General features: G+C 47.4%; 1 long non-coding RNA gene across 1 annotated transcript in view; it reads right to left on the bottom strand.

Annotated features, from left to right (window-relative positions):
• Positions 1–6,062: 6,062 nt before the first annotated feature.
• The window catches only part of LOC115072740, a 33,223-nt gene continuing 11,898 nt past the window's right edge, over positions 6,063–27,387 (bottom strand). The window contains exon 2 of the long non-coding RNA XR_003851763.1: positions 6,063–6,402. This is a non-coding gene — a long non-coding RNA (uncharacterized LOC115072740). The remainder of the gene's footprint in view (positions 6,403–27,387) is intronic.

Below are 27,387 nucleotides of genomic sequence, written 5' to 3'. Positions count from 1 at the left end.
GTTTGAATCCCAGAACCCACATGGCAGCTAACAACTGTTCGTAACTCCAGTTCCAGGGGATCTGACAGCCTCTTCTGACCTCCACATGGGCATTGCATGACACCAGTACACATACATAGATGCAGGCAATACATACATACACATAAAATAAAAATAATAAATTTTTTAAAAATAAGATTTTTTTTTAAAAGAGAGAACAGGCAGAGAGTAAAAAGATACTTTTCCTTTGTTTTCTTCCAGGAGTTTTATGTCTGTGAGCATTTCAAGTGAATTTGAATTTGGACAAGATGAAGGCTGACCCTACACATCCCCTAGTTATTCTGCGGTAGAAAAAAAAGCTGAGTAGCATCTGTGATATCAGCTGACTTAGACTCTGTGCTGCCTGGTGAGTCTCTGCCCCTACCTTTCCATCCTCACTACACAACTTCATTACTGCAACTTTGAAGGAAGTCTTGAATCAGGGGTACCAGCACCAGCCCTCCAGTGTTTGGAAATGGCTTTGATTGATCCAGACCCTTTGTTTTTCCTAGTAACTCTGAGAATTAACTTCTCAATTTCTGCACAAAACCTTGCTGGAATATTCCTTGGGTTTTCACAGGACCTGTAGGCTAATTTGAGAACAGCTTATGTTTTCATATTATTTAGCCTTCTACCAAGTGAGACTTAGAGCATGTCTCCAAGTATTCCAGACCTGTTGAAACGCCATCTTTGGCATTGTTCTGTAGTTTTAAGTTTTATCTGAAGATTTCACTACACTTTTTGTTAAATATATGCTCAAATTTTTTTTTTTTTTTTTTGGTTGTTTTGAGACAGGGTCATCCTGTAGCTCCAGTTGATCTGCAACTCATTATGTAGACCAGACTGGCCTCAGTCTCACAGAGATCCACCTGCCTCCACCTCGTGAGCATTGGGATTAAAGGTGTGCACCACCACATCCCACTGCTAAAACATTTTATTTGGGGATGTTATAAGCGGATTTTTTGGGGGGGGGGTCTTTTTGAGACAGGGTCTCCCTGTAGCTCCAGCTGTCCTGGAACTCACTACGTATGTGTGTATGTGCTGGCTTTGAACTCACAGAGATCTGCCTGCCTCTGTCTCCTGAGTGCTGGGATTAAAGGCGTGCACCACCATGCCCGGCTATAATTTTCACTTTCTAATTATTTGCTGCTAGTATATAAATATATACTGATTTTTATACCTTGAAAAATCTACTAGTAAAGATTTGAAGACATTGAGATTTTCTACATAGATAATCATGTATTCAAATAGAGAGTATGACGTTTTTGCCAGTGTGTTTGCCTTTTACAGGTTTTTCTGGTGTTTTTCTTTCGTTACCATAGCTAGGTTCTCTGTATAGTGTTGACTAGAAGGAGAACGAGGCATCCTTATCTTGTTCCTGATCAAGATACTGCTCCCCAAGTATCCTGTCAATTCTGGGATTTTCTCAGATGCCATTTATCAGATGAAGACGTTCTCTTCTTGCTTAGCTTGTTGTAGAAGGAAACAATTCTGCCTTCGTGGTGAGACCTAACATTCTTCTCAGCAACTTGTCAAGAGACTGTGCCTCAGCCAGAACTGACTGCACAGTCAGTGGAGTGGAGACTCACTGCACAGTCTTCTCATGCAAAACCCAAGACAAACTATGTGCTATGACATAGCTCTTAAAAAACTTAAAGTACCCGAAATCACACATGGTAGCATCAAATCAAGAATTAATACCAGGGCAGGGGAGAGAGTTCAGTTGGTGAAATGCTTCCCTTAGAAGCACCAGTACCTGAATCCATGTAAAGAAAGCCAGGCATGGTGGCTCACGCTTATAATTCCAAGGTTGGGAAGATGGAGCCAGAGGGATCCCTGGGGCTTGCTGGCCAGCCTACTGACCCTCCATAGTGAGCACCAGGCCAGTGAGAGACCTCGTCTGAAAAAACAAGGTGGGCAACAGCTGAGGAATGACACCTGTTGGGTAGGTGTGTCCTCCGAGAGAACTAGCACTGAACCCCAAGAGACCCAGAGAGGGAGGGTCTAAGGACAGACACTGAGAAAGCCAGGAAGCGCTGAGGAAGCCAGCAAGGGGGGCATTCACCATCTTAGTGGAGCGGTGGTGGGGCACTGGCAGGCCACTGGTACGGTGATGGCAAATGGCAGAGCCGAGATGTAGGGGAAAAGCCCATAGGCTTTTGCGCCTTTGTAAGTGACCCCCTCCCGAAAAGCGTAAGCTTTGTTGGCATGCCCAAATAAATATCCTTATTTCCCAAACTGTAACTCAGAGGAACATTGTGTTGGTCCTGTCGGTAGGGAGTAGGGACAATGGAGCCTGGGAGCCAAGAAAGCGCATGCATGGGTCTCCCAGGGGAGAATTTGGAATTACAACACCCCGGGTTGACCTCTCACCTCCAAATGCAGGCATCCCCTGACTCCTACCCGCACAAACACTCATACACACACAACACAAAATAATATCATATAAAGGCAAACCCCAGTATTTGGATGCTAAACCAGATGCTTGTAAACAATCATGTTTCAAAATATTAGTCACAAAGAAGTTTTTAAATATTTCAAATTGACTGATAATGAAAACAGAACATATCAAAATATCTGAGATGTGGGGCAGGAGAGATGGCTCAGTGGTTAAGAGCACTGGCTGCCATTACAGAGGACCTGGGTTTGATTCCCAGCACCCACATGGCAGCTAACTGTCCATAACTCCAGTTCCAGGGGGTCCAATGCCCTCTTCTGACCTCCACAGGCATTGCATGTGTGCACTTACATACAGACAATACACTAATACATATAAAATAAAAGTGAATAAAATATATTTTTACAAATATCTGAGATGTGGCAACAGTGATACTAGAAAGGAAATTTGCACGTTTATAGACTTTAATTAGAAGAATGAGAATGCTATAACTCTGAGAACTGCCTTCACTACAAAGAAGGCAACGCCCAAGAGAGAACCCGAGATACTGGAGGAGGGGGAAGAAAAGGAGGGGGGGAGGAGAAGAAAGGGCAAAGAGGAAGAAGCGGAAGGGGAGGAGGGCAGGAGAAAAAGGAGGACAAGAGGAGGAAGAAGAAAAGGAGGAAGAGGAAGAGGGAGGAGGATAAGAAAGAACCCCAAAACGGAAGGAAAGAAAGAAACAGAAACACATTAGGGAAAAAAATTACAAAGCTAAACCCTCTTTAAAAACAAGAACATAAATAAAATTGTAACTTATCAAGAAAAATAGTAATGGAACAGAGACAGAAGACTCAAGAGTGGGGGTATCACTTCAGGTGCCACAGGTATTGAGGGTAACAAGCTCATTTTCGAGCAACTTTATGCTAATCAATTTGGCAACTTAAGAAAACCATCAAATTCCCAGCAAATGCAACTTGCCAAAGACAACATGAGACAGAAAGGAACATCTGAAGATCGCTGTGTTCCTCACAGAAGTTGAGTCTGTTGCCATAAACCTTCCAGCCAAGGGAACTCTAACCCCTGAGGATTTCACAAGAATTCCACCAAACATTAAAAGAGGTCGTAAAGCCATCAGTTCACAAACTGTTCCGGGAATCAGGAGATGGAACTGGCCGCTGTGCTTTATAGCACCAGCATAATCTCACACCCAAACATAACAGAGCATTACCAGAGACACCAGCCCTTGTGAGAGGAGAAATTCACAGGTTAACACCCTCCATCCAACTGCAGCCACACTGAGCTGCAGGCCAGTGGGAACCAGCAGCGATTCCATGGACCCCATCTTGTCAAATTTCACTCCATGATGTGTTTCAAGAGCTTGCTACATTTGATGATGTATTCATTTATTTTAAGAAAGGAGAGAGAGAGAGAGAGAGAGAGAGAGAGAGAGAGAGAGAGAGAGGACTAAATCGAGGCAAAAGAACACAAAGAATCAAATTATTGGTTTGACAGAAACCCAAATATAGTAACTAAGACCCCAGAGAAAAAAACTCTGTTGGGAGGGAGTTCGTGGACAAAATGACAGAGAAAACAAGAGGGAAAGAGCCCCACAGCCACTTGCCATGGTGTGGTATGGGAGCCTGGTAACTGTGAGTACAGAGACTCTGAGGGATGACCTGCACTGTCTGTTTTGGCAAAGGCACTCGTGGTTTCCACTGTGAAGCTCAGGGACCTTCCTGCTCAGAGTATCTATGACACTGAATGTCTTTAATGATTAAGAATCAGGGCCGAGCTGGGAGTGGAGCTCAGGGGCAGAGCTTGCCAGGAGGCAGGAGGCTCTGGGTTCTATTCACAGCACCAGGTTGGGGAGAAGGATGAGGAAGAAAGGGAAGGAAGGAGAAAGTGAGGAAGAAAGGATGGGACGGCGGGAGGGAGGGTAGGAAGGGCCAGTATATTGCCTGAAGAATAGAATTCGATTCCAGATCTCTAACCATAGGAACCTTCACAATCTGGGTGGTGCCCAGAAGCCCAGAAAAGCCCCAGCATTCACAGCATACAACACCCATATAAAGAAGATGGGTGGCCCTTCTGGCAAAGGACACAGGGCCTGAGCAAGGATTTCTGGCTGGCAGTTTGACAGCCTTGCTTGTTTAAAAGGACAATAGAAAGACTGTTAATATGGGAAAGGGGTTGAACAGGCCTAGAGATCATGGTGTGTGGATAGCCAGCTTGTGCCAGTGTGGTCTGTGGACCAGGTTGCCAGTCACCAGTGGCCTATCCCAGGACCCTGATGAGGACATTGAGAGACATACTCAGAACATTGACAGTGACTGGACAGTCCTGCTACACCAAAGTGGGCACAGAAGTTTAGTAAAATCCATGCCTAGTGTGTTTTACAAAAGCATCTGTCCAAGACTGTGAGGGGAGGAAAAAAAAAACAGAAAAAAGATGGTTGTCTCTCACTGCTGTAACACAATGTCCTAGACTAACAGCTTCACAGTGTCCCTTGAGGGTTGGCGGCTTTGAAAGTGGTTAATTTTTTTTTTAATATTTTTTGAGACAGAGTCTCATTGAGTTGCCCAGACTTGCCATGAACTCCTACACTTTGAGCAATCCTCCAGCCTCAACCTCCACTCCAGACCCCCAGTAGCTGGGATTACAGCTGTGCATTACCTTGCCAAGCTTTATTTACAGTGGTTAGTGAGGGTACTTAACAGCACTATACTTCACAGCTGAATTGGAATCAGGGCATGCAGCTCAGCAGATAGTGTGCCTGCCCAGCATGCACTGCACTGGATCCCCAACACCAAAAGCCAGGTGTGGTGGCGCACATCTCTGATCCCAGCACTCAGGAGGTGGCAGGATCAGACATTCAAGGTCAATTCTCTGCTATGTGGAGTGTTTGAGGCTAGCCTGGGCTACATGAGCCCCCCCCCATTTTTTTAAATGAAAATTGGTTTTTAGTATCTTCAGAATTACCCCGTGTTTATTTTATCTACACTTTCTCACCTTCTACTGTGTTTTCTGCATAAAAAAGAAGGGTATCGGTCAATGTGTCAGATATACCAAAATCTGAGTGTGTCGCCCACACAGGGTGTTTGATCCCACAGCTGAGCGCCCAGGTCCCTGCCACAGCAAGCATAGCAATCTGCAGGCACAAGGATTCATCTCTCTCAGATCTCACCAGAAACTTCTTAGTTTTCTGAGTCAGCCAGGATCTTGGCTTCCATAAGGTTATTCACAAATGCAAACTGGAAAGATCCTTCTTTCGCAATCTCAACCAGGCGTTGCGGGGAGCCTGTGGTCACGTACTCACCCGTGATGGGTTAGTTTCTCTATTTCCCGGAAGACTTACTCTAGAGTTAACGGACCCATAAGCCGCTGTCACTGCTCTGAATAGAGCCAATGCCACTGCCCCTCCCTCAGCAAAGACAGTCAAAAACCCAAGACCTTCCGTATTGGGTGTGATTTCATGATAAGCCCTTCTTGTGGCCAGCCTAGCCTGGCTCTGAAGGTGTGTTTGCAGGAAATGAGCCTACATCATTGTTACTGAAGTTGTTAGGGTCAGAGTCTGTAACCCCACCCCCATTCCCTGGCCCCCCATGCGCAATCAGCCAGGCTGGGCCTGCAGTCCTCAACTTGCCAATTAAAGAAACAGGAACTGATGGAAAGCAGGAAAAGGAGATTTATTCAATGAGGCCACATTGGGAAGAGAAACAGAGATCCCCTGACAGTCCCGCCACCAAATCCATCTTCAGGGTCTTGACATGAGGTTTAGGTTTAAAGAAGGGGCAAGGATTGTACACAGTTCAGCAGTCTTGGTCAAGGTGTGATTCACCATCATTGTCTGGGCTCCAACATCTCCTGCAAGATGGTCTGACAGGTTGTCAGAACCCTTTTCTCTTCTGGCTGGTACCAGGCTTCAGTCTTTTCCTTCTCCCAGCATGAGATTCCTCCAGAGGGAAATCCCAATTCCTCGGGGACATTGTTTTCCCAGTATCTGATTGCTAAGGGAGGGACACAAGAGAGTGCCTGGTTTAGAATAGCTTCATTCCTGGCACTGTTCTGTGATGCTGGTGGCTTGTCAGGGGGAAATTCTGAGTTGGGTGGATTTGGGAAAAGGGAATCTTAAGTCTGACCATGAGATCGCACTGAACAGGCAAAGGTCTAGTGGGGTCCTGGGCTTCAGCAGGCTCAGGAGCCATGCACTAGCACAAGACAACAGCAGACAACAGGAGAGTAGTCAGTGGCTTACTACTGATAGTACTCCACTGATAGTACCTCAGATCTCAGTAGCTGGCCCACTCACACCGGTGGTAGGGCAGGCCAGGCTGTTCAGGGGGTGAAGCTAGCAGAGGCTACCCATGTGGGATGTGTTCACAGGCATTCAGAGATGCAGCCAATCCTACCACCACCTTCCTCTTCCCAGCAGGCTGACTGCATGAGTATGCGTTCACAGGCACCCAAAAGTAGAGCCAGCCTTACCACAGCCACCTCCATGTCCCATCAGGACTGTCACTGCCCTTTGCTTGTTATTTAGTCACATTATGGGGGTAGTTCAGAAGGCAACCTAGTCCATGGAGGACCTCACTTCTGGGAGACCTATGTGACCCCACAATTCTGGGCTCATCTCAAGACTGACAGTCATCCAAGAGCAACTTGGGGCTGTGCCAGAGTCACCCTTAAGTCAACACTACTTCTTTGAAGTGACTCAGATCAGTCAAGTGTGGGCAGGTGTAAGACAAGCCACTGAGTGGGGACACGTAACCACCGGGCAGTTCCCTGGAGCCCCTCAGACCTCCTCCTCTCATCTGTGGCTTGTGCCTCCTTCCGAAGGAATTCACAGCAGGCTCTGACACTAGAGAGGGTGCATGCCCCTGGAGGACAGCAGCCGGGGACAGGTGCAGGCAGGCAGAGTCAACAAGGTAAATAGGCTCACATGGGTTCCCCCCCGGGGAGGGGGGCAGGAGAGCGAACCCTTAGGAATGAAAGTCAAATGAGAAGGGAGAGGGCAAATTAGATGACTGGAAGCCTGGGCCATGTCATGAAAGGTGGGGTTTAAGAGGAACACTGAAATGACTTGTGGGGGGTAAGAAGTTTAGTAGAAGGGTCATTAACACCATGGAGGGACAGACAGACGATGGTGGGGACTCTGAAGAGAGTTCAGGCCCCAGTGACAGAGGCAGATAGCATGACAGTGGCTCTGAACAGAAGCAGGCCAACATGGCAGAATCTGTGTCCCTTTTTATGACCCTCTGAGGATGGGAGTGATTTCACAGCACAAACCTGTAGTCTCTGAGTCCCAGGAAAGAGGAAGAGACAGGGGTTGGGAGCAGGGTATATGTCCACCAATACCACCTTTGATATAAGTTCACTTCCCCAGATGAAAATTCCTGGCACCTGGAAGTCTGTTAGCTGGAGATTCACAGACAGTGTCTCAGTACGTGCCCAGGGATATCCGTGAGAGACAAAGGGCTGCTGCCAGGATTGTGACCTGAGGATTGTGACCTGACCAGCAGTCTGCTCTGGATTCTAACATGGCATGCCACCACCTGCAGAGACGCCCAGGGCCACACTGAGAGCTGTCATCCCCAGCCTCAGTTCTGCTCGGTCTTGTGGCCCACTCATACCATCACTCTCCAAGGTCATGTCCATCCAGTTGGCCTTCCTCCTCCTGGTTGCTCTGACACTCCAGTGCCACCACACTGCCTGCCCAACCTCTACGCATGTTCCTTGTTCAGCCAGCCTGGTACTGTTGCTCCCTACTGCCTGCACAAAGGATCAGAAATATCTAACTCAAACCAGGCCTCATCAGAGAGGTCGAGTGGCTCAGAGAAGCCAAGTATGCCTTCATCCCTCAGAGCATGCTCAAAATGAGCTCTACCACTGAGCCACACCCCAGCTCTGACTAGAGGCAGACTATGTCCTTCCATGTGCCTCCCACCTGTGCTGGGCTCATGCCTGATCGTATAGCTCCAGGCCTCAGTAAATACCATGAATGGCTCCTAAGGAATGACACTCAAGGTTGACATCTAAATCCACATGTGTACATTTGTACATGCATCCGCATGAACACACACATAAATAAATAAATAAATAAATAAATAAATAAATAAATAAATAAATAATAGTTTAGAAAGTAAAAGCAGACAGATGGAATGACATCAAGCCAAGAAGCTCCTGTACCACAAAGCAGAGTGGAGAGTACAGAGCAGCCTGCAGACTGGGGGGAAGGATTTACCAGCTGTTCATCTGGTAAGGGAGCTAGTGGGGAATGGAACAGCAGCTGCCGGAATCTCATGCCTATCCATCACCACCCTGGGGACATGCCTGAGTTTCCAGCACAGTGCTCTCTTCCAGGACAACTTGCCCTGTGTGGGTCTGAATCCCTTGGTAGTCCAGGCATGGTCCCAGCTCACCATGTACATGTGTGGTAGCCCCAGCACCACCTCAGCCTGCGCATGACTACTACTGGGTTGGGGGCTATGGACATCTGTGACTCAGCACCATTTTCAGTGGAAGGTGGAGGTTCTGAGGACTTGGGAACTTGCCTGCCCTCAGCCATGCTAACTAGTCAGAACATAACCACACTGGTGATGGCCCAGGCCAAGGCCTGTACCTGACTGGCCTAGTGATACCACTATCCTGTCTTGATGTAGAGGGAATATTCTCCACCAAGGATGAGCTACCAGAGTCCTTTGCTGGTAGATTTCAAATAGGAATCAGTAAAGTAAAGCCAAGGCCTTCACTGACGGGTATAAGAGGCAGATTCAGGACATAACGCCTGTGCAAACTGCAGGCTGCTCCCAGTGGCCCAGACTCTAGCTGGCCCTGCCCCATGGGCAGTATGGTTAGCCATCTGGCCCTACTGGAACTCAGAGTGGCCCTGCTGTGATAGGGGCCTGGTGCTTCTAAGAGTTGCCCCTGGAGGAAGCAGACAGGTGAGTGGTATGTTTGACTGTTCCTAGTTCCCCATGTTCTGAGGTGGTAGCATGTGCCTCAGAGTCCATTTTCCTGTTTAGATTAAAAATAAAGAGCCAAGTTCCTTGGGATGCTGTCTTCTGGTCCTGTCCTATGGCTTTGCAGTGGGTGGTTAGGAATGGAGACCCCGGTCTTATCTCCCTGCCAATTCAGTGTAACCTTCATTATAGCCCAAGATGGGGACCCTGGGGGCGCAGGTCTGCATCCCCACCATAGGCCATGCTGGGCTCCAGCAGAGCAGCCATCTCTGTCTCCACTGGCAGATGAGGACTGGTAGAACCATCCACCACACAGGCAAGGGCTCACTGATAGAATCCAAAAGCCTATGAGCCTGGCAAGGATGGGTGCTCAGTGAAGAGCTTTGGAATGAAAGACTTCATGCTTAATTATTTGGTTTATAGAAGACTCGAAAAATATTGAGCTGGGGAAGACTCAGTAGATAAGTATTTGCTGCCCAACCTCAAAGACCAGAGTCATTCAGATCCCAGAACCCATGTAAATGCCAAGTTGGTGTGGCAACTGCCTGTAATTCCAGAATTTAGAAGTTGGTAACGGGATTCCTGAAGCAAGTTGCCTATCTAGACTAGCCAAATCAACAAGCCCCAAGTTCATGTGAGAGACCCAGGTCAATGAGTAAGATAGAAAGTGAAGGAGGAAGATACCAGGCATCAGCTTCAGGCCTTCCTTAACATGCAGGCACACACACACTCATATATACACACACACATACTCTCTCTCTCTCTCTCTCACACACACACACACACACACACACACACACACATTCTCTCATGCACACACATGATATTCATGTATAAGTGCAAAAAAATTACAATTTGAGGGGCTTGGGGCTCAGTGGTAGCACAGTTTTCTAGCAGTAAGGCTTTGGGTTTGAATCCTAGCACTACAGAAAAAAAGTTACGGTATAGAACACTATTAGGGTAGCTTTAGTGTCAACTTGACACACCTGGGGAGAGGGAACCTCAATTGGGTAATTTCCTCCATTGGTCTGGCCTGTGGCCATGTCTGTGGGGCATTTTCTTGATTTTTGAGTAACGTGGGAGGGACCAGCCCACTGTGGGTGCCCCTGAGCAGGTGGCCCTGTACAGTATAAGAAAGCTGACTGAGCATAGACGAGGGGAGCAAGTCAGTAAGAAGCGTTCCTCCATGGTCTGTGCTTCATCTCCTGCCTCTAGGTTCCTGCCCTGAGTTCCCTCCTACCTTGGGCTCCCTGATGAACTGTGACCTGGGAGATGTAAGATAAAATAAATCCTTTCCTCCCCAAGTTGATATTGGTCTGAGTGTTTTGTCACACCAATTGAAGGCAAACTGAGACAGTTTAGAACTGTCTTTATCTAAGAAATTTGGTAAATTAATGGTTCCAGTATCCTAGGGATTGTGGGTACATATAACAAAAGAAATTCAGCTATCAAAGAAAGTACAAAGGCCAACAAATGCATTGACGTTGTTCATAATGGTACTTATATGTTGCACAAGATAAATTAGATGGCTTTACATAAATAATAATTATGTCAATGCAAATTAAAATGAGAGCATCTCTGCGAGATCAGCTGGTAGACTCCAGCGCCTGATCTAGAGAGGTGCTCCTGGGGGGAATGCAAGTCAGCATGGGTTCTGGAGCAGAATCTGAAAGTGCCTAAATACAATCAAAACTGCATATCCAATACAGTGCCAGCACACCACCAAGGAGTGACGCAAAGCCTCCAGACAGCCAGGATGCCCATCAGGCCAGGAGGAGCTGGGAACATGGTAACCCATGGACAGGTGAAGGGTTACTAACTGGGAAGAGTGCTTGTGACTTGCTGAGAGATGGCAAGGGTCAGGTAACTGACCTATGCCCGGCATGGAACTATTGGGTATATTCACAGGTGATGTACATTCGTGTGCACATAGGAACGTGTTACACAAATGTGTGTTCATAGGTGTGTGCACACAGATATGCATTCATCTGCTCTTGTAAGTGCAGGAAGGGTTAGTAGTACCATGAAAACGGTGTTATTGGGAGATGGAGAGACCCCACCCCCACCCCCAGCACAGCTCTAAGCAGGTAACATACATACACAAATGCATTCAATCTTATAATAGTCCTATCAAGCATTTACCATTGTTCATTCATTTCATTGGTCAGGAACTTGAGACGGGGGTGGCCAGATGACCCATTTAATTTGGTTCTGAAGCCAGACAACCATGCCCACAGCCCTTGACCAAATTTTTTTTTTTTTTTTGAGACAGGGTGTCCCTGTACCCCAGCTGGCCTGTAACTCACTGGCCTTGAACTCACAGAGATCTGCCTGCCTCCACCTCTTGAGTGCTGGGATTAAAGGTGTGTGCCACTGTACTAGGTGACCAGAGAAGTGATGCATGTCATCCTGGCATGTACAAGGAGGAGTTTGAGGCGAATCTGAGCTGTGCCGAGAGTTCCAACCCAGCCTGGGCTACATAGAAAGACCCTGTCTCAAAATAAAATTACAAAAAGCAGCATGGAGGGGATGGCTCTGTCCGTAAAGCGCTTGCCTTGTAAGCATGAGGACCTGAATTCAATCTGCAGAATCTACTTAAAAAGACACTGTGGTGTGGTATGTGCTTGTAATCCCAGCCTTGGGGAGGTGGAGACAGAAGGATTCCTGGGGCTCAATGGCCAGACAAACTAGCCTACTTGGCCAGCCCCCAGGCCAGAGAAAAACCCCATCTTAAAAACAAGGTGGATAACATCCAAGGAACAACAGATAGACCTCTGACCTCTACATGCACATGCTCATGTGGCATGTACACACACACACACACACACACACACACACACACATGCGCAAGCATCAAGGTCATACCATAAACATTTTATTTGTAATTTTTGTATTTCTTTTTTTTAAAGTAGTTTTGTGTTGAAGGTTCTTAGTTTAACCATTAAAAAAAGCCTCATCTCTTCCTTGAGGGCAAGGTACCGGGGTCTTTCTCCTCTCCAGGTGAGATGGTATGTGTGGGCTCCGTGGAGAAGCGTGGGCCATGTGACGGCTCAGAGTTACACAACCAGTGTGCTTCTCGGGAATTGCACGGCACCTGAAACCTGATGCAATCCCTGGAGCCTGGAGCGTCAAACACAGCTTCAAAAAAATAGGAGCACACCCAGCCCACACCTTGATGCTGCAATCCATTGTTAATTAGGGGGAAAAAAGAGAGAGCTGTCAGGTTTATGAGCTCAGCTTTCCACTTGGAGAATGAGCTCTAAGAATTCCATGCAGATCCTCAACCACCACCTCCCCGCTTCCTTCCTCCCTCTCTTCTTGTCTTGCTTCCTCTCTCTTTTCCTCTCTGTTCCCCCCTCTGCTTTTTTAATTTCAGTCTGATCCCCAAATCAGAATGCAAATACACTGTATAATTTCTACAGAGCCCTGTTAGTGTGGCGTGCTATGGTTTGTATCCCTGGCACTGGTTCAAGCACAAGGGACTACAGACAGTGGCCTGGCTCATAAACTCCCGAGCAAGCCCATACTGTGTGAGGTTAGGCCAGAACACCTGCCAGTCAAGCATTCTAGCTTTAAATTACTTTTTTATTGTTTATTTAATTTAGGGGTGTCTGTGTGTGGTACATACATGTAGCTTTGTGGTACACGTGCCAGTGCATGTGTATTCAGAGCCTAGAGGAGGGTGTCAGGTGGCTTTTCCTATCACTCACTACCATATTCCTTAAGACAGGGTCTCCTACTAAACTGGACGCTGGCAGTTTGGGCTAGGCTGTCTGGTCAGCAAACTCCAGTCATCCTCCTTCCTCTGCCTCCTCAGCACTGGAATCACAAGTGCACACCACTACACCTGGATTTGACATGGGTTCTGGAGACTGAATCATACTTGCACTGCGAGTGCTTTACTGACTGAGCTTGCTTCCCCACCCATATCTATTTATTTATTTTGATTTAATTCAACTAATTAATGTTTTTGGAGACAAGGTCTCACTGTGTGGTCCAGGTTCCCTCAAGCTTCTGAGCCAATAGTGATCCTTCCACCTCAACCCCCCGAAGTAGATGGGACAGGGTCATGCCAAAGTCCTGGCCGTATGCATTTGTTTACCTAAGGGGCCTGACTTCTTGAAGTCCCCATGTGATGGTTAATGCTGGTAGTCAACTTGATTAGATTGAGAGATGCCTAGGAGACTGGTACAGTATACCCCTGGATTTGTAGGGGTGTTCCCAAGATGAACAGATCACAAGGGTTCTGACCTAATCAATAGTTCAACACATTGGATTCAAAATTTGATCAAACTATCAGAAGGATCATGGAAGGTGAGGTCTGGTTGGAGGAAAAGGTCACTGGGCATATTGTTGATGCCCTTTCTTCCTCTGGCCCCTTCCTGTTACTGGTCCTCTCTGTTCCTGGCCACCATGACATGAGTAGCTTTGCTCCATCCCACCCAGCCCTCTAAGATGGAATGACACCTCTGGAACCACAAGCTCGCACACACTTTTCCCAATTTGAATAATATTGCATCCAGTACTTTGCCACAGTGATAATAAAACTGACTTACACACCCTCTCCCTTCAGCAGAACCATTTCTTTCAGGAAGAGACTAAGTGAATAGCCCTGGGAATATCTCCACCTCAACACTTGGCTCTAGGAGTTGAAATATATGATGTCTCCAGAAACCACCAGACCTTCACGGCAGAGTTACCTTTATTTGGGAACTCCCTGAATAAGCTTTGAGAAATGGATGTACTCTAGGAAATTCCCCAGGAGAGGGAGGTGGGAGGGGGCTATTGAGTGTTAGGCAAGAAAAATAAGGATAAGCTATCCACTCTTCCCAGGAAGTGAGAGGCAGGGCCAAAGGGGGCAAAGGACAGGGAAGCTGCTGTGGTCAGGAGTGGGTGTGGGGTTCGGTCTCCAGTGAGGATGTCTTGTTGCTTTAGAACCTTAAGGAAGCAGGACAGCTGAAGGCCAGCATAGCCTTAGCAAGGATCTGTGATGGCCTCCAGACTGCAGTCAATCCCTAATGATCCTGTGTCACTTTGGGGCTCAGGAACATGACATGATTGGGTCCCAACTGGACAAAGTCCCAGGATACACCTTCCTGGGGCAGGAAGGGGAGGGGCTAAAATAGGGTTTTATGTCCTGGGCCAACAGTGCACAGGATATGAAATCCCATCTGTATAGACTGACCCAATTCAGGCATTGGGCCTTGAACCACTGAGGGGTATGCAGAACTTTGGGCCAGGGTCTACTGTTATTCTGGGTGAAAATTGGAGCTGCTGATATCTGGCTCTGCCTTGAGCTTGGCTAGTGCCTCATGTGACAGCTCTGTGTGGTGAATACCTGTTCGTGGGACAGAGTAGACATGACGTGGCTGATACACCCTGAACATTAGCCAATAATAGAATGGCTCACAGCAAGGCAAACGCCTCTGTGTTTTAACCAGATGCCAGGCAGGCACTAGACTTTAACCAGACATGTCCCATTTAATGCCATAAACCCAGAATAATTCCCTCCCTCACCATTTTGACCAACAGCATGTGGTAGACCCAAATTTCTGAGCCTTTTGAGTCTAGAGTTTCAATATTTTTGTTCATACTCTGAGACCTTCAGATGGCTGGGCAGTTTCCATGGATGCAAAAGGCAGAAACCACCACACTTTCCACCAAAGTCTGATAGTCACCCAGGGGCATCCGCCAGTCGCAGCCCCTACTGCTATGGGTGACTGAAGCTGGTAGTTGACAGAAGTTCAAGCAGGGGACTTCTCTAAGACACTGGCCCTCTGGAGTCCCACGCAGTTGCTGACCTCTCTGGTTCCTCTTGTCCTCAGAAATGTCACTCTACCCAGGCCAGGAGAATTGTTTTCCTCCAATCTCTCTCCCTCCACTATCACATCCTTCCCTCCCTCCCCCCATCTCATGTGTGTACATGTATGTATGTATGTGTGGAAGGAGAGTAGTCTACATTGGGACAATAGTCTGCTTTGGGACTGCCTGGGTTTAGGAGCACGCTCCATGCACATGAAAGGTTGAGGAGAGCTTTACAGGACAGGTATGTGCTAGGAACTAGAAGCTTAGGAACTCTTAACTCACTTCTAGCTTATGGATGCCTGGGTCAGCCTCTTCCACTTGAGTGCACAGAGCCAGCTGGGATCCAGGAAGTTTGGATGGATATGCAGCCTGGATGGTCATGCTTTGGCCTTTAAAGAGGACCAAATCCGGGGACTGTGTGCACAGAGTCCCCACGCAGGGAGGTGTCATTCCCATGACCCCTCTCCAAGGTGAGACTATGGGTCTGCTCCCACTCAGCTTCTTGATGGGCCTTGCAGCCCCCTCTTTCGTGTCAGAGTCATTTCACAGAAAACACTGTTGGCACATCAGGCTGAAGACTCTGGCCTTCTGTTCCTGTCACACATCATTTCTGCTACAAGGCCTACAACAGGTTCAGGTGTCTCTTGGTGTCCCTGAGGAACTGGCTTTACTATCCCTGTGGGTATGTAAATTCTTATGTTCCCACACGCCTCACTTGTGCAGGGTCTCCTGAATACTCACCGTTAGATTGCCTGTGATACTTAAGACAGTGTGAGTACTGTGCACATAGCTGCTCAACTGTGTGGTCAGAGAAAAATGATAGAATAAAAATCTGCAGTGATCGTTACAGATGGAATTGTTTTAAACCCAAGATTGGTTGAATCCTGGGATGTGGAGGGCTGACTGTACCTTAAAGAGACAGTGGAGTTCTTCATGCATTCCCTCAAAACCCAATGTCCTGGGATATAGCCACCCAAGGCACTGAGGTCACTTACCACCTAGTTGAGGTTGGCTCTCACGTCAGTGCCCCCACAACCTCTAAATCCATCTCCTCACTAGCCTTGATGCTCTGTGAAGATACTCCAGGCATCTGTCAAATTCTCCCTGCCAAAGGTCTCTGAGACTAGGCTGTCTGGGCTTAGCAGAGCCCAGGCCCCAGATCTCACAGTCACACCTGAGTCCAGTGGACCGGATACTTGTCCCACACTTCCCTGGTCCAGATGCTCAGTCCATTCAGTCACTCCCTGGTGTTAGGCAAGGCTGGTCTCCACCAGTGTCTCTAGAACAGCAGATGGTAATTTGTTGACACTTGGAGACATAAGGGGACTCAATTACAGTCCCACTGAAAATGCTTTCTCTAAAATAAGAAAGCACACAGATTCCTCAACGTGTAGAAATCGCTGACAGCTTTGTTTTCCACCCAGCAGGAGTAAAAAAGAAGCTGACAGCTTATTTTTGCAGGCTCTGCTCATTCAAGTCTATTTTGGGATCTTTTTCCTAAGTCAGTACACAAGAATAGCATTCGGTTTGAAAATCACCATCTGTTTGGAGCACAGGGTGGGGTCTCAAAGGGTCAGAGCTGGCATACCTGACCCTCACAAGGCATCACTCCCCTGAGACAAGAACAAAGGAGGCACGTTGTGCCTCCAGAATTAGTGTGGAAGGGGTACCCTGAAAACAGTGAAGGCATTTAAAATCACTACTGAACAACTATTGATATATGGTATTTATGAACTGAAAACCACACACACACATACACACCACACCACACACACACACACACACACACCATTGGCCTTTTAAAAATATGTTCAAACAATCCCTTGTATTTAAATAGCTTTCTTGTAAAAAGGCCATCCAACCTTATCTGGGTTGTTCAGATAAAAATTAACCTATGGAAAAGAAAGCCTACTCAGAAAGCTATAAAAAGGCCCCTGCCCCCTCTTTCTTCCGTTGGCCGGGGCCCCTCCCTCCAGTTCTGGCCTCTGTGGTGACTCATCTCTTCTCTGGAAAGGCAGCAGGAGCCTGAAAGGCAGCGGGAGGGCCTGACATATGAGTAACCTGCTGACATTAGGGGGAAGCACATCCCCCTCCAGGCCCAGGGACTCTGCAAGCTGGGGAAGCAGCGGCGGGGGAACAGTGGGGCAGGGCAGGGGCAGGAGGAGGTCTCCGTGCCTGGCAGGCCTGCCAGCCTGGCCACAGGTCCAGGCCATTTTTAGCTTCCACTAAAATTAGTTCTCTGTACCCTCTTGAATAACCTGAAACTGAAATGTCATGTTTCTCCTACAGGTTGGAAGAATTTTGCACACAAGATTGTAGACTAAATTGCTCAGACTGGCATTTAAGGTTTTACAACCCAGATAATAAACTGGTCCATGTGAGCTGCTTCTCAGCTGTCAAGGACTTGGCAGTGGTGGCCCTCCCCACCATGCAGTCAGTGGCCCTGGCACCTTCTCAAGGAACCCTCCCTGTGAGTCATGAGACTGTGGGGGGCCTGAGCAAGGGACCGCCTACCCTGAGCCTCTAGGTGTCTTTGCCCTCCGTTTCCCAAAACAATTCTCAAAAGGAAATCACATAACACGCCCCACATACCACAACACACAACTCAAATTGCACACACATACACACACGCATATCACATCGCATATACAACCCAGGTGCGTATACACATATTGAATCACAAATACAACTGATGTGTGTGCATGTATGTGCATATACACGTGAAAAAATACACAAAGCACAAAACACCACACATAGCATATCATATACACAGCAAACATGTGCATACACTTGTGCACATGCACAGACAGCACACATACAACATGCAACACACAGCACAGCACAAACACAACACAAACATACAAAAGCATACACACATATGCATGCATACCCCTACACACATCATATACATGCATCATACATAAGCACACATGTGTGCATGCATCCACCACATCACATACACAGACATACACATACTTGTACATATATCACACCACATCACACACAAAACACAGGAATACATACATATACACATATATATATTAACTCAGAACACAGCACACCAACACATGCACACACGCCACACAACACATCACATACATGTGTCACACATCATACTCGCCCACATCCACCACACACGTGCATAGACACACATCACACCACATGTGCACCCATAAAACACATTATACCACACACAGAGAACATGTCACACACCTGTGCATACACATGCGCCACACACACACACACACACACACACTGTTCTTGGGGAAGCCTGCACCAGAATCAGTCCCAAGGGAAAGCATGACTTTGCGTCCACCATGGAGAGTGCCTGGCCACGAGCACAGCACGTGGTCTGTGAGTGCTGATGGGCAGGTGTTCCAGGAAGCAGCTCTGCCTTTCAGGGCCACCTGCACAATGGCAGCTTCAGCTCTCCAGCATGTACACAGGCAACCCTGGATAAGGGGACCTGCTGTCCTTGCTCTGCAGCCAGACTTGGCAGCTTGGGGGAGCTGGAACACAGGTCTCCTGAAGGTGGTTCAAAAGTCAATATGTAACAAGTTACTGGCTTTCAAGCCGGCCAGCACATGAGAGGGGCCCAGGCAGGGTGGGAGGTCCAGTGTTCACTTGCTGTGAGCATGAAGCTGAAATGAGGGACTATACAGAGCTCTGGAGGAGGCAGAAAGCAGCGTCAGTCAAGTCTATCTGACTGTCACATCTCATGGCCTCATCCCCACCCACAAACCCTGCCCCGTCTGCCTTACACAGAGCCAGCAAAGTACCACAAATCAGATTTCTGTGAAGTCTGTCCTTAGAAGGGTGGTAAAGCCAAGGGCTTTGGAAGGGGAGGTGGGCACATTGCCGCTTCCTCCTTTCTCCTGTTACCTTTTTTCTCACAAGAGTACACAGCAGCGTTGATGGTGAAGGGGAGTCACACAGCGTTGGGGGTGTACATATTATTTGGAAGAAAAGGAGCCACAAATTGTCTTCCTCGGGAGTTTATTTAGGAAACAGACAATGATATTTAGCAAAGATTCACTCATGGGGCCGGATCATCTTGCCCAAGAACTGCTCAAGGTGCCCTGGCAACCAGGCTCTCAGTTCCCTGAAGAGCCCAACATGAAAGTAACAGACATTGATGATCTGAGAAAACACAAATGACAGATAACCAGGTAAACCAGAGCTTGGGAAACAGGGAGTGTGTGACACACATGTTGATAGCAACAGGGAGGATATCATATATTGGCCCAGTGGTTTCCTGGGGTTCAAAAGTACACATTTTGAGTACACAGGTGAACAGAGAACACACGCATCACCTGAGATCCAGGAACACGAACAGGCCCAGCTGGACTCCACCAGGCCTCTGAGAACAACAGCTAAGGATGGTGGGTGTCTCCCACACTTTCTTTCTGCCCTCAGAGTCCTAATGGAGCAGCTCATGACAGCATGTCACCCCCAGCAGGGCCCATGTCCTTCCCCGAATATCTCCAGGGAGATGAGAGTAACACTCTCTCTGATGAGGAGGACTGGAGTGGACAGCATTCCTATCCAGTAGGGAAGCGGGGTGACAGGCAGAAGGAGGGAAGGGAAAGTTGAGCCACAGGTGCAGCTGTGGCTGTGTGTAGGCCGGGCGCTGCATCTTCTCTGTGAGTCTAGTCAAATCATGTCTATGTATATACCACCAAAGTTCTGGTAGGTGTTGGTGCCTTTTCAGGGTCCATCCCCACGGCTGACCCGCTTCCCCAACAGTGACTGGAGCTCCTGGTTAGTCCAGGTTCTCGATGGATCCACAGAGCTTTATGCTCTCCCAGGCCCTCTTCTTCCCACTGCTCCCTCCAGAGTGCTCTCAGCCAAGGACACCATCAGGACTTTCTAAAACTGCACAGACAAAATTGAGGTGGTAGGGCTGGGGAGATGGCTCAGTCAATAAAGGGCTTGTCTGCGTGCACAAGGACCTGCGTTCTGATCCCCAGCACCCACATAAAAGGCCAACGTAATGATCCACACATCTAATCCCAGAACTGGGAAAGTGGGGTCAGGTCATTCCTGGAGCTTAGTGGCTAGCCATCCTGACCAGTTCAGTGAGTTCAAGACCAGTAAAAGATCCTGTCTCAAAAACTGGGTGTGGTGGTACACACCTCTAATTCCAGCACTCAGGACATAGAGGCAGGCAGATCTCTGTGAGACTGAGGCCACTTTGGTCTACACAGTGAGGTCCAGGACAGCTGTGGTGTCTCAACAAAACAAAACAAAACAAAACAAAACAAAACAAAATCCTATCTCAAAAAACAAGGTAAAGGGGCTGGAAAAATGGGCCAGTGGTTAAAGCATGTGCTTTAAAGACCACCAGAGTTCAGATCCCCAGCATTCATATAAATGCCAGATGGAATGGCAGCCTACCTGTAAATCAGAATAAAGTGGAGAGCAACTGAGAAAGATTCCCAACATTAACCTTGGGCCTCCAAACACACGCACACACGTGTATATCTACACATATGTGAACATGTGTGCACACACAAATGCATATCATACATACTTAGGAAAAAAAGGTGAAGAGTGATTAAAGAAGATACCTCTAAGCCAGGTGTGGTGGCACACGCCTTTAATCCCAGCACTTGGGAGGCAGAGGCAGGTGGATCTCTGTGAGTTCAAGGCCTGCCTGGTCTACATAGTGAATTCCAGTCCAGCTGGGGCTACAGGGAGACCCTGTCTCAAAAAGACCAAAAAAAAAAGATACCTCTGGCCTTTATGCACACCCGCACATACAAGTGCACATGTAAATACATATGAACAGATATATGTATATATACGAATATTGAGGTGATGTGTGAACAATAGTCAAGAACACAGTCAAGATCCACTATTCTTTTTCTTTTTCTTTTTTTTTTTTTGGTCTTTTGAGACGGGGTCTCCCTGTAGCCCCAGCTGACCGAGAACTCACTATGTAGACCAGGTTGGCCTTGAACTCACAGAGATCCACCTGCTTCTCCACGAAAGCCCGACCATCTTAATTTTATCCCTGAGACTCATATAAAGGTGGAAGGAGAGAAATAACTCCATAAAATTGTCCTCTGATCTCCACACACGTACACACACAGCAATAATAATAATAATAATAATAATAATAATAATAATAATAATAAAAGAGTTAACAAGAACCTCAGAATGGGCTCAGTGGTTAAGAGCACTTGCTGCTCTTTCAGAGGACCCAGATTCAGTTCCCAGCACCCACATGGTGGCTAACATCTATCCTTAACTCCAGTGACAGAAGACCCAACACCCTCTTCTGGCTTCTGCAGGCACCAGGCACCCCCACATCAGCAGCCTCTCCGGGCTCCTCCCGCTGTGCCTGCTGTACAGAGCATCATGTGCCTGCCATGGTGTACACAGCAGCTCTGTGTTCCTGTCCCCTTTAGTGAGTGAGTTCCCTCCCTCTCAGACCACAGTGTGCTGAGGGGCCTCAGTGTCATGGAGGCGCAGCTGCATTGCTCTGCAGAGTCACACTTGACCCTGAGATCCAGTCTCAGAGCTGTGCACAGTTGCTGGGCAGAGCTCAGGGTTGGCCCTTACCAAGTGAGGTACTGGCAGTGATGGCCATTTGTGGAGGAAAGCCTGTGAGGGCATCCAGAGGAGGGATGGCAGGCTGGGTCAAGGTTGGCTCTGGGTGGCCACTGTGCTGCTTCTTTGCTCCCACCCATAGGGCCCTGCCTTCCTGGCCACAGTGAGGCCTGTCATCACAGCTTGGCCCATTAGAGGGCCCTCCTGGAAGTACAGGATACAAAGTACCTGAGGACAGTGCCCCTTAGTTCTGGTGGTGAGGAGAGTGGCTGGGAGCTGCTATGACATGGACCAGGGCCAAAGGGATAGGCCACACTGGAGATAGGTGTGACAGGAAATGCAGGGTGTCCCTCCAGCCCCAAGAGCCTGGCTGTGCTGTCCCTGGGGACAATACTCCCTGTCTTTTCCTGTTCGGGGTTGGGAGTCAGTGACATTTTCTTTGATCCAGGCCATTTCTGTTTGAATTTGTGCCACTCACAACAAAGAGTTAACATCAACAGTTGCTCCCCTGATAAGATCGAAAACCAGCGCAGTGTGGGATTTATTTCATATTTCCAGTTCCATAGACTTGATAGCGGCCCTCACAGTAACCCTCCACCATGTATGGAAGTACAGCTGGCCTCGTGGCTCTGACCTGGCTTTTCAACAGCAAGCCACAACATAGGTAAAAATCAAAATACTGTTCACGAATTCACACAGGAACCGTCTCACATGAAACTCCCACACTTAAAAACAGAAAATCCCGATTCCAAGTAAGTTTCTTCATTTCACTCAGTGGCTTAAAAAAAGAGTTGTGAATCGTGCAGAAATGGTAAAAGGCCCAAACACGCTTAGTTATTTCTGAAGCAGTTCATTTGGAAGCTTGTTTGAGTCGCCTGTGTTTGCGGGCGAATTATGTCACAAAGCTAATCATTCCCGTCAGGCTGCAGGCGGCAAGGAGAAGCTTGTTGTGCAAGCCCGGGGCTGCATTGCATAATGGACTCTGAGCACGTGTCCGGGGTCACAGTGCAGGCTGCACAATTCGTCCAGTGTCACGCCTCTTGCTGACCTTTCCCGAGGCAGAATTGCAACCACGTGACCCCCTACTCCGTGCCAACTAGCATGTTGCCAATAATTAAGCTGGATGAAAACAGAGAAGCAGAAATTTCAGTTCCTCCACAGTTCCAAAAAGAAGCTTTGAAGTCCCGGGCTGCCGGCAGCCCGGCTTTCCTGCCTGGCTTACTCTTGGCCACTATGAAAACTGTCCTTTAACGCTGAAACAAAATGTTTTGCTGAAGTACTTCCTGGCATTTGTGTTGGGAACAATAGTCACGGCCTCACAATAGATTATTTTATAAGAAGAAAAGCAAAAGGTCAGAGATGCTAGGAGCCAGGGCTGTGCGTAACAGACCTCAGTCTATCGTATTTGACGCTCTTGAGCAACCAAGCTGGCGAGAAACTATTACTTAATCCTGGCAGTGTTATTCAGCGAGAACACTTGCGAAACACTGAAGACAAATATGCTGTAATTATTACATGAATAAAGAGCTTGTATAGCATAAACTGCTTTTGTAACATCAACACACAGTTTCTTGCTGGGCTGGAGTAGACCAGTAATTAGCTGGGGCTCCAACAATCCTCACTGTGTGAGCAGCCCGCTGAGATAGATGTCCAGCAGGGCTTGCTCTCCATGACACTTCAACCCGAACATTGCCCAGTGGAAGCAAGCATTCTAGAAGAGACCGAGAATCCACCTGGCTGCCTACAAGGAACCATCAAATTTCACCTAACCTTTCCTTCCTTCTTCCTAACCCTCTTGCTTCCTTCCTTCCCCTTCCTTCTCCCCCTTCCCCTCTCCTCCCCTCTGTCCCCTTCCTCCTTCCTTCCTTCCTCTTCCTCCTTCTCTCTCTTCCTCTTTCCCCTCCCCTCTCCTTACTCCCCTTTCTTTTGCGAAAAGCATCCTTGGATTCCATCCTATGAAAACCCCATCATGCAAGGAAGCCCTGTCCAAGGTCTGGTCAGCTCAGGTTCCTGAGTGGTTGGTTCTGTCATGATCTGATGACTAGGTTTAGAGTATGGATTTAATAGCCTGAAAGAATTGTTTTCTGAAACAGATCACTAGCAGATGCTGAGATTTCAATAGAAGCTTCTGATCTTCTCTGATCAGATACTCTACTTGGGGTTTGCTAACTTTATTTCTGGCTGTGAGCTTAGCCACTGGGGTACCTCACAGTCCATCTAACCTCTTGATGAGGCTGAGCCTTGGATGGGCACTGTACTTCTGTCTTCTGTGCCCATCCTCAATCTAACATTGAAAAGAAAATACACAGCGCATCCCATTTTTTTATCACAACTAAATTTTTCGTGTGGGAAGTAAGGTATATTAACATTTTAATTGTAATAACAATAATTCAGTAAATCATTTTTTTCCATCAGAAAGCTACTCTGTATCCTGACTGTATTGATAAGAGCCCAGCACATACACTGAGCTGCACTGGAATCAGCTGGGGAGTTGATGGGCATGGGCAAGCAGTGACTACTTGCAGAGATAGCTCCTTCAGGGACCCCTGGTAAAATTGATACACAAAAAAAGGCTTTTTTTCTGCAGGGTGTTCCTGGAAAACAGTCAGTGACAATGAGAACCAGGTGCCTCCCACTGGGAAATTAGATGCAATGAACATTTCCGGTACACTCTAGGAGTCAGGAAGGCCACGTGTATAAAGGTGCAGAAGACTCTAGCTCTGAGCTCTCTCTGACCTGGGGGCTCTGCAGAGGGACAAGCGACGGCAAAGGCACACTTGTCTCTATCAGCCCAGGAGTTGAAAGCCTGCTTCAGTACGCCACAGTGTTCCTCTGCAAGAGCTGGGGACCTGCTGGTTAAGGAAATTAACATCTCAGGGACTGGGGAGATGTTCAGCTGGTGACATGCTTTCTGTCCAAGCAGAAGGACTTCCGTTTAATCCTATGTGAAAATTCAGGAATGGTGGTGCATGCTTGCGATCACAGCCCTGTGGAGGAGACGGGAGAATCCCTGGGGCTCACTGGTTGCCAGCCTAGCCTTCCTAGTAAAGGAAACTGCCTCAAAAAAACAAGGTGGATAGCACCAGATAAATGACATCCAAGGTTGATCTCTGACCCATACACACTCCCGCTCACATGTACATGCGTACCTGCAGATGGACATCTCATCCCAGTTACCAGCTTTCAAGCCACAAAGAACACAGAAGAGGAAAGGAGATAAATGAATAGCAATGGAACTGGAAACCGTGCTGGCTTTTGAGAGAAAAATCTGGTTTCCACAACTAAATGTCCATTATTGAAAACACGTTTTAAGACATGAGGGAATGATTCCGGGCAAAGAGGGTGGCACTCAATAGAAACTAGACCTAAGAAAGCCCAGAAGTTGAAGTTACTACAGAGTAGTTTAAATTAGCTACTTTTAAGTATGTGCAAAGAAGGGCTGGAGAGAAGGTTGAACAGATAGGCGCACTTGCTGCTCTTTCAGGGGACCACGGTTTAGTTCCCAGCATCCACGTTGCGTGGCTCACAAACCCCTGTAACTCCAGCTCCAGGGGACATGATCTGATGCCCTCTTCTGAACTCTGTGGGCACCTGCACTTAGAGATGCACACACACACACACACACACACACACACACACACACACAAACACACATTTTTAAAGTATGTACTTTTATAAAGAAAAGTCCAAGAATGATGTGTGACCAAATAAGGAACAAAAACATAGAGAAGCTGGGGAGGAAGAAGAACCAAAGAGCAATTCTAAAATTAAAACTACAGGAACAGGAGAGATGGCTCAGACCCAGGTTCGATTCCCAGCATCTACATGGTGGCTGAAAGCTGTACATAACTGCAGTTGCAAGGGATTCGACGCCCTCTTCTGACTTCCTCAGGCATCTCATGACATGTGTGCATTTGCATACATGCAGGTAATACAATCAAACACATAAAATAAAAATAATAAATAAAATATTTTTAGAAATTAAAACTACAAGACCTGTGGGGGAAACTCACTAAGTAGCCTCAAGCAGCAAAAAGAGTAAGCGAACCTTAAGACTTCAGGAGAAACTATCAAATCTAAACAAAGAAAAAGATTACAGGAAAATGAATAGATTAGGAGCCCTGAAGGATTTCCCTGACTGCACTAACAGGCTTAATGGGAATCCTAGGGGGAGGAAGAGGGCTGAAAGACATTTGAAAAAATAATAGCCAAACCCTTCCCACAGACTTAAATCCTCACACCCAGCCAGGCTAGCCCATGCCTTTAATCCCAGTACTCAGGAAGCAGAGACAGGCTGATCCCTGTGAGATCAAGACTAGCCTGATCTACATAGTAAGTTCCATGCCAACCAGGCCTACATTGTAAGATTTACCTAAAAAAAAAAAAAAAAAAAAAAAACCATTCATGGGGCTGGATAAATGGCTCAGTGGTTAGGAACACTGGCTGCTCTCTCATATACGACATCATGGCTACCTGGGAAGCTGAGGCAGGAGGATTGTGCCTGAGCTACAGAATAAGTTCAAGGCCATCTTGGACAAGTTACTGAGATCCTGACTCAAAGTGAAAAAGAGGGCTGGAGACAGATCAGTGTAGATTGTTGCCTAGTACGTGTTGGGCTCTGGATTTTATCCCTAGAGAAGAGGGGAGAAAGGGAGGGGGAAGGGAGAGAGGAGGGAAGGAGAGAGAGAAGAGAGAGACGAGAAAAGGGAAGAAGGGAGAGAGGAGAGAGGGGAAGAAAAAGAGAGACTCCAAACCATGTATCAGGCATAAAACTAATCCTAAGACCCACACAGACACCAAAGAAAGCTGAGCAAACACAAACTCAGTAAGCACAAGTTTCTGGAGCCCACTGCGGGGAGAGCAAAGCATCTGGTCTGCTGAGATGGGACCACCGCAGAGCCCAAGACACTGAAATCCACTGGAGGTAAGCATGTGCCCAGCATGCAGAGGGCTGTAGCTTTCAGAGTGGGCCCTATCCTGAGGGGGCAGCCCATGCTGAGGCCTGTGGCCTTCCTGAGGGTCGATTCCTAGGCAGGAATCCAAGTCAGCAGGACAGACAGAGGCAGCCTGCACCCAGCCCATTGGGATCTAGAGAACACAGACATAGGCTGTCCTGTCAGCAAAAATGGCAGCATAGGGCCCTACACGCATCCTAGCAAAAGGAAATAGTAATTGTTATAAGGATTTTTCTTTCAGTTTCATTTTAAATCCTCACTTGGAATTTTTAATTGTTTTACCTTAGTTTTATCTTGCTTGATTAGGTTTTATGGCTGTTTATATCTCTGAACTTTAACCCCTATTCCTTCTTCTCCTTCCCCTCTTTATCCCACTCCCCGGTCTTTTTACTTCTCAATTACATCCATCTTTAGCTTTAATAATCTTTCAGCTCCATTTACCCCATAAGTGCCTGACTTCCTTTGCCTCCTAACCTTACTGGGGTTATAATTCAAGTGCCCTATTGCTTCTTTCAGCATATTAGTGCTGGGATTGTTGTCCAATCACTATGTTATTGCCGTCTTCAGGGATCATAGACTCAAGTGGGGACTACCTAAGAAGACCCACATAAAATAGAACAAACAAAAAGAGTGGGGCAAAAAAAAGAAGCAGAAACGGAGACACAGTCATCCCAAAAGATGCACAAATCATAATACAGAAACAAACAAAACAAAAGAA

Source organism: Nannospalax galili, unplaced genomic scaffold, assembly GCF_000622305.1.
Source record: "Nannospalax galili isolate Female #2095 unplaced genomic scaffold, S.galili_v1.0 scaffold762, whole genome shotgun sequence".
In the NCBI taxonomy this organism is placed as follows: domain Eukaryota; kingdom Metazoa; phylum Chordata; class Mammalia; order Rodentia; family Spalacidae; genus Nannospalax; species Nannospalax galili.
This window is presented reverse-complemented; position numbering and strand designations above follow the sequence as displayed.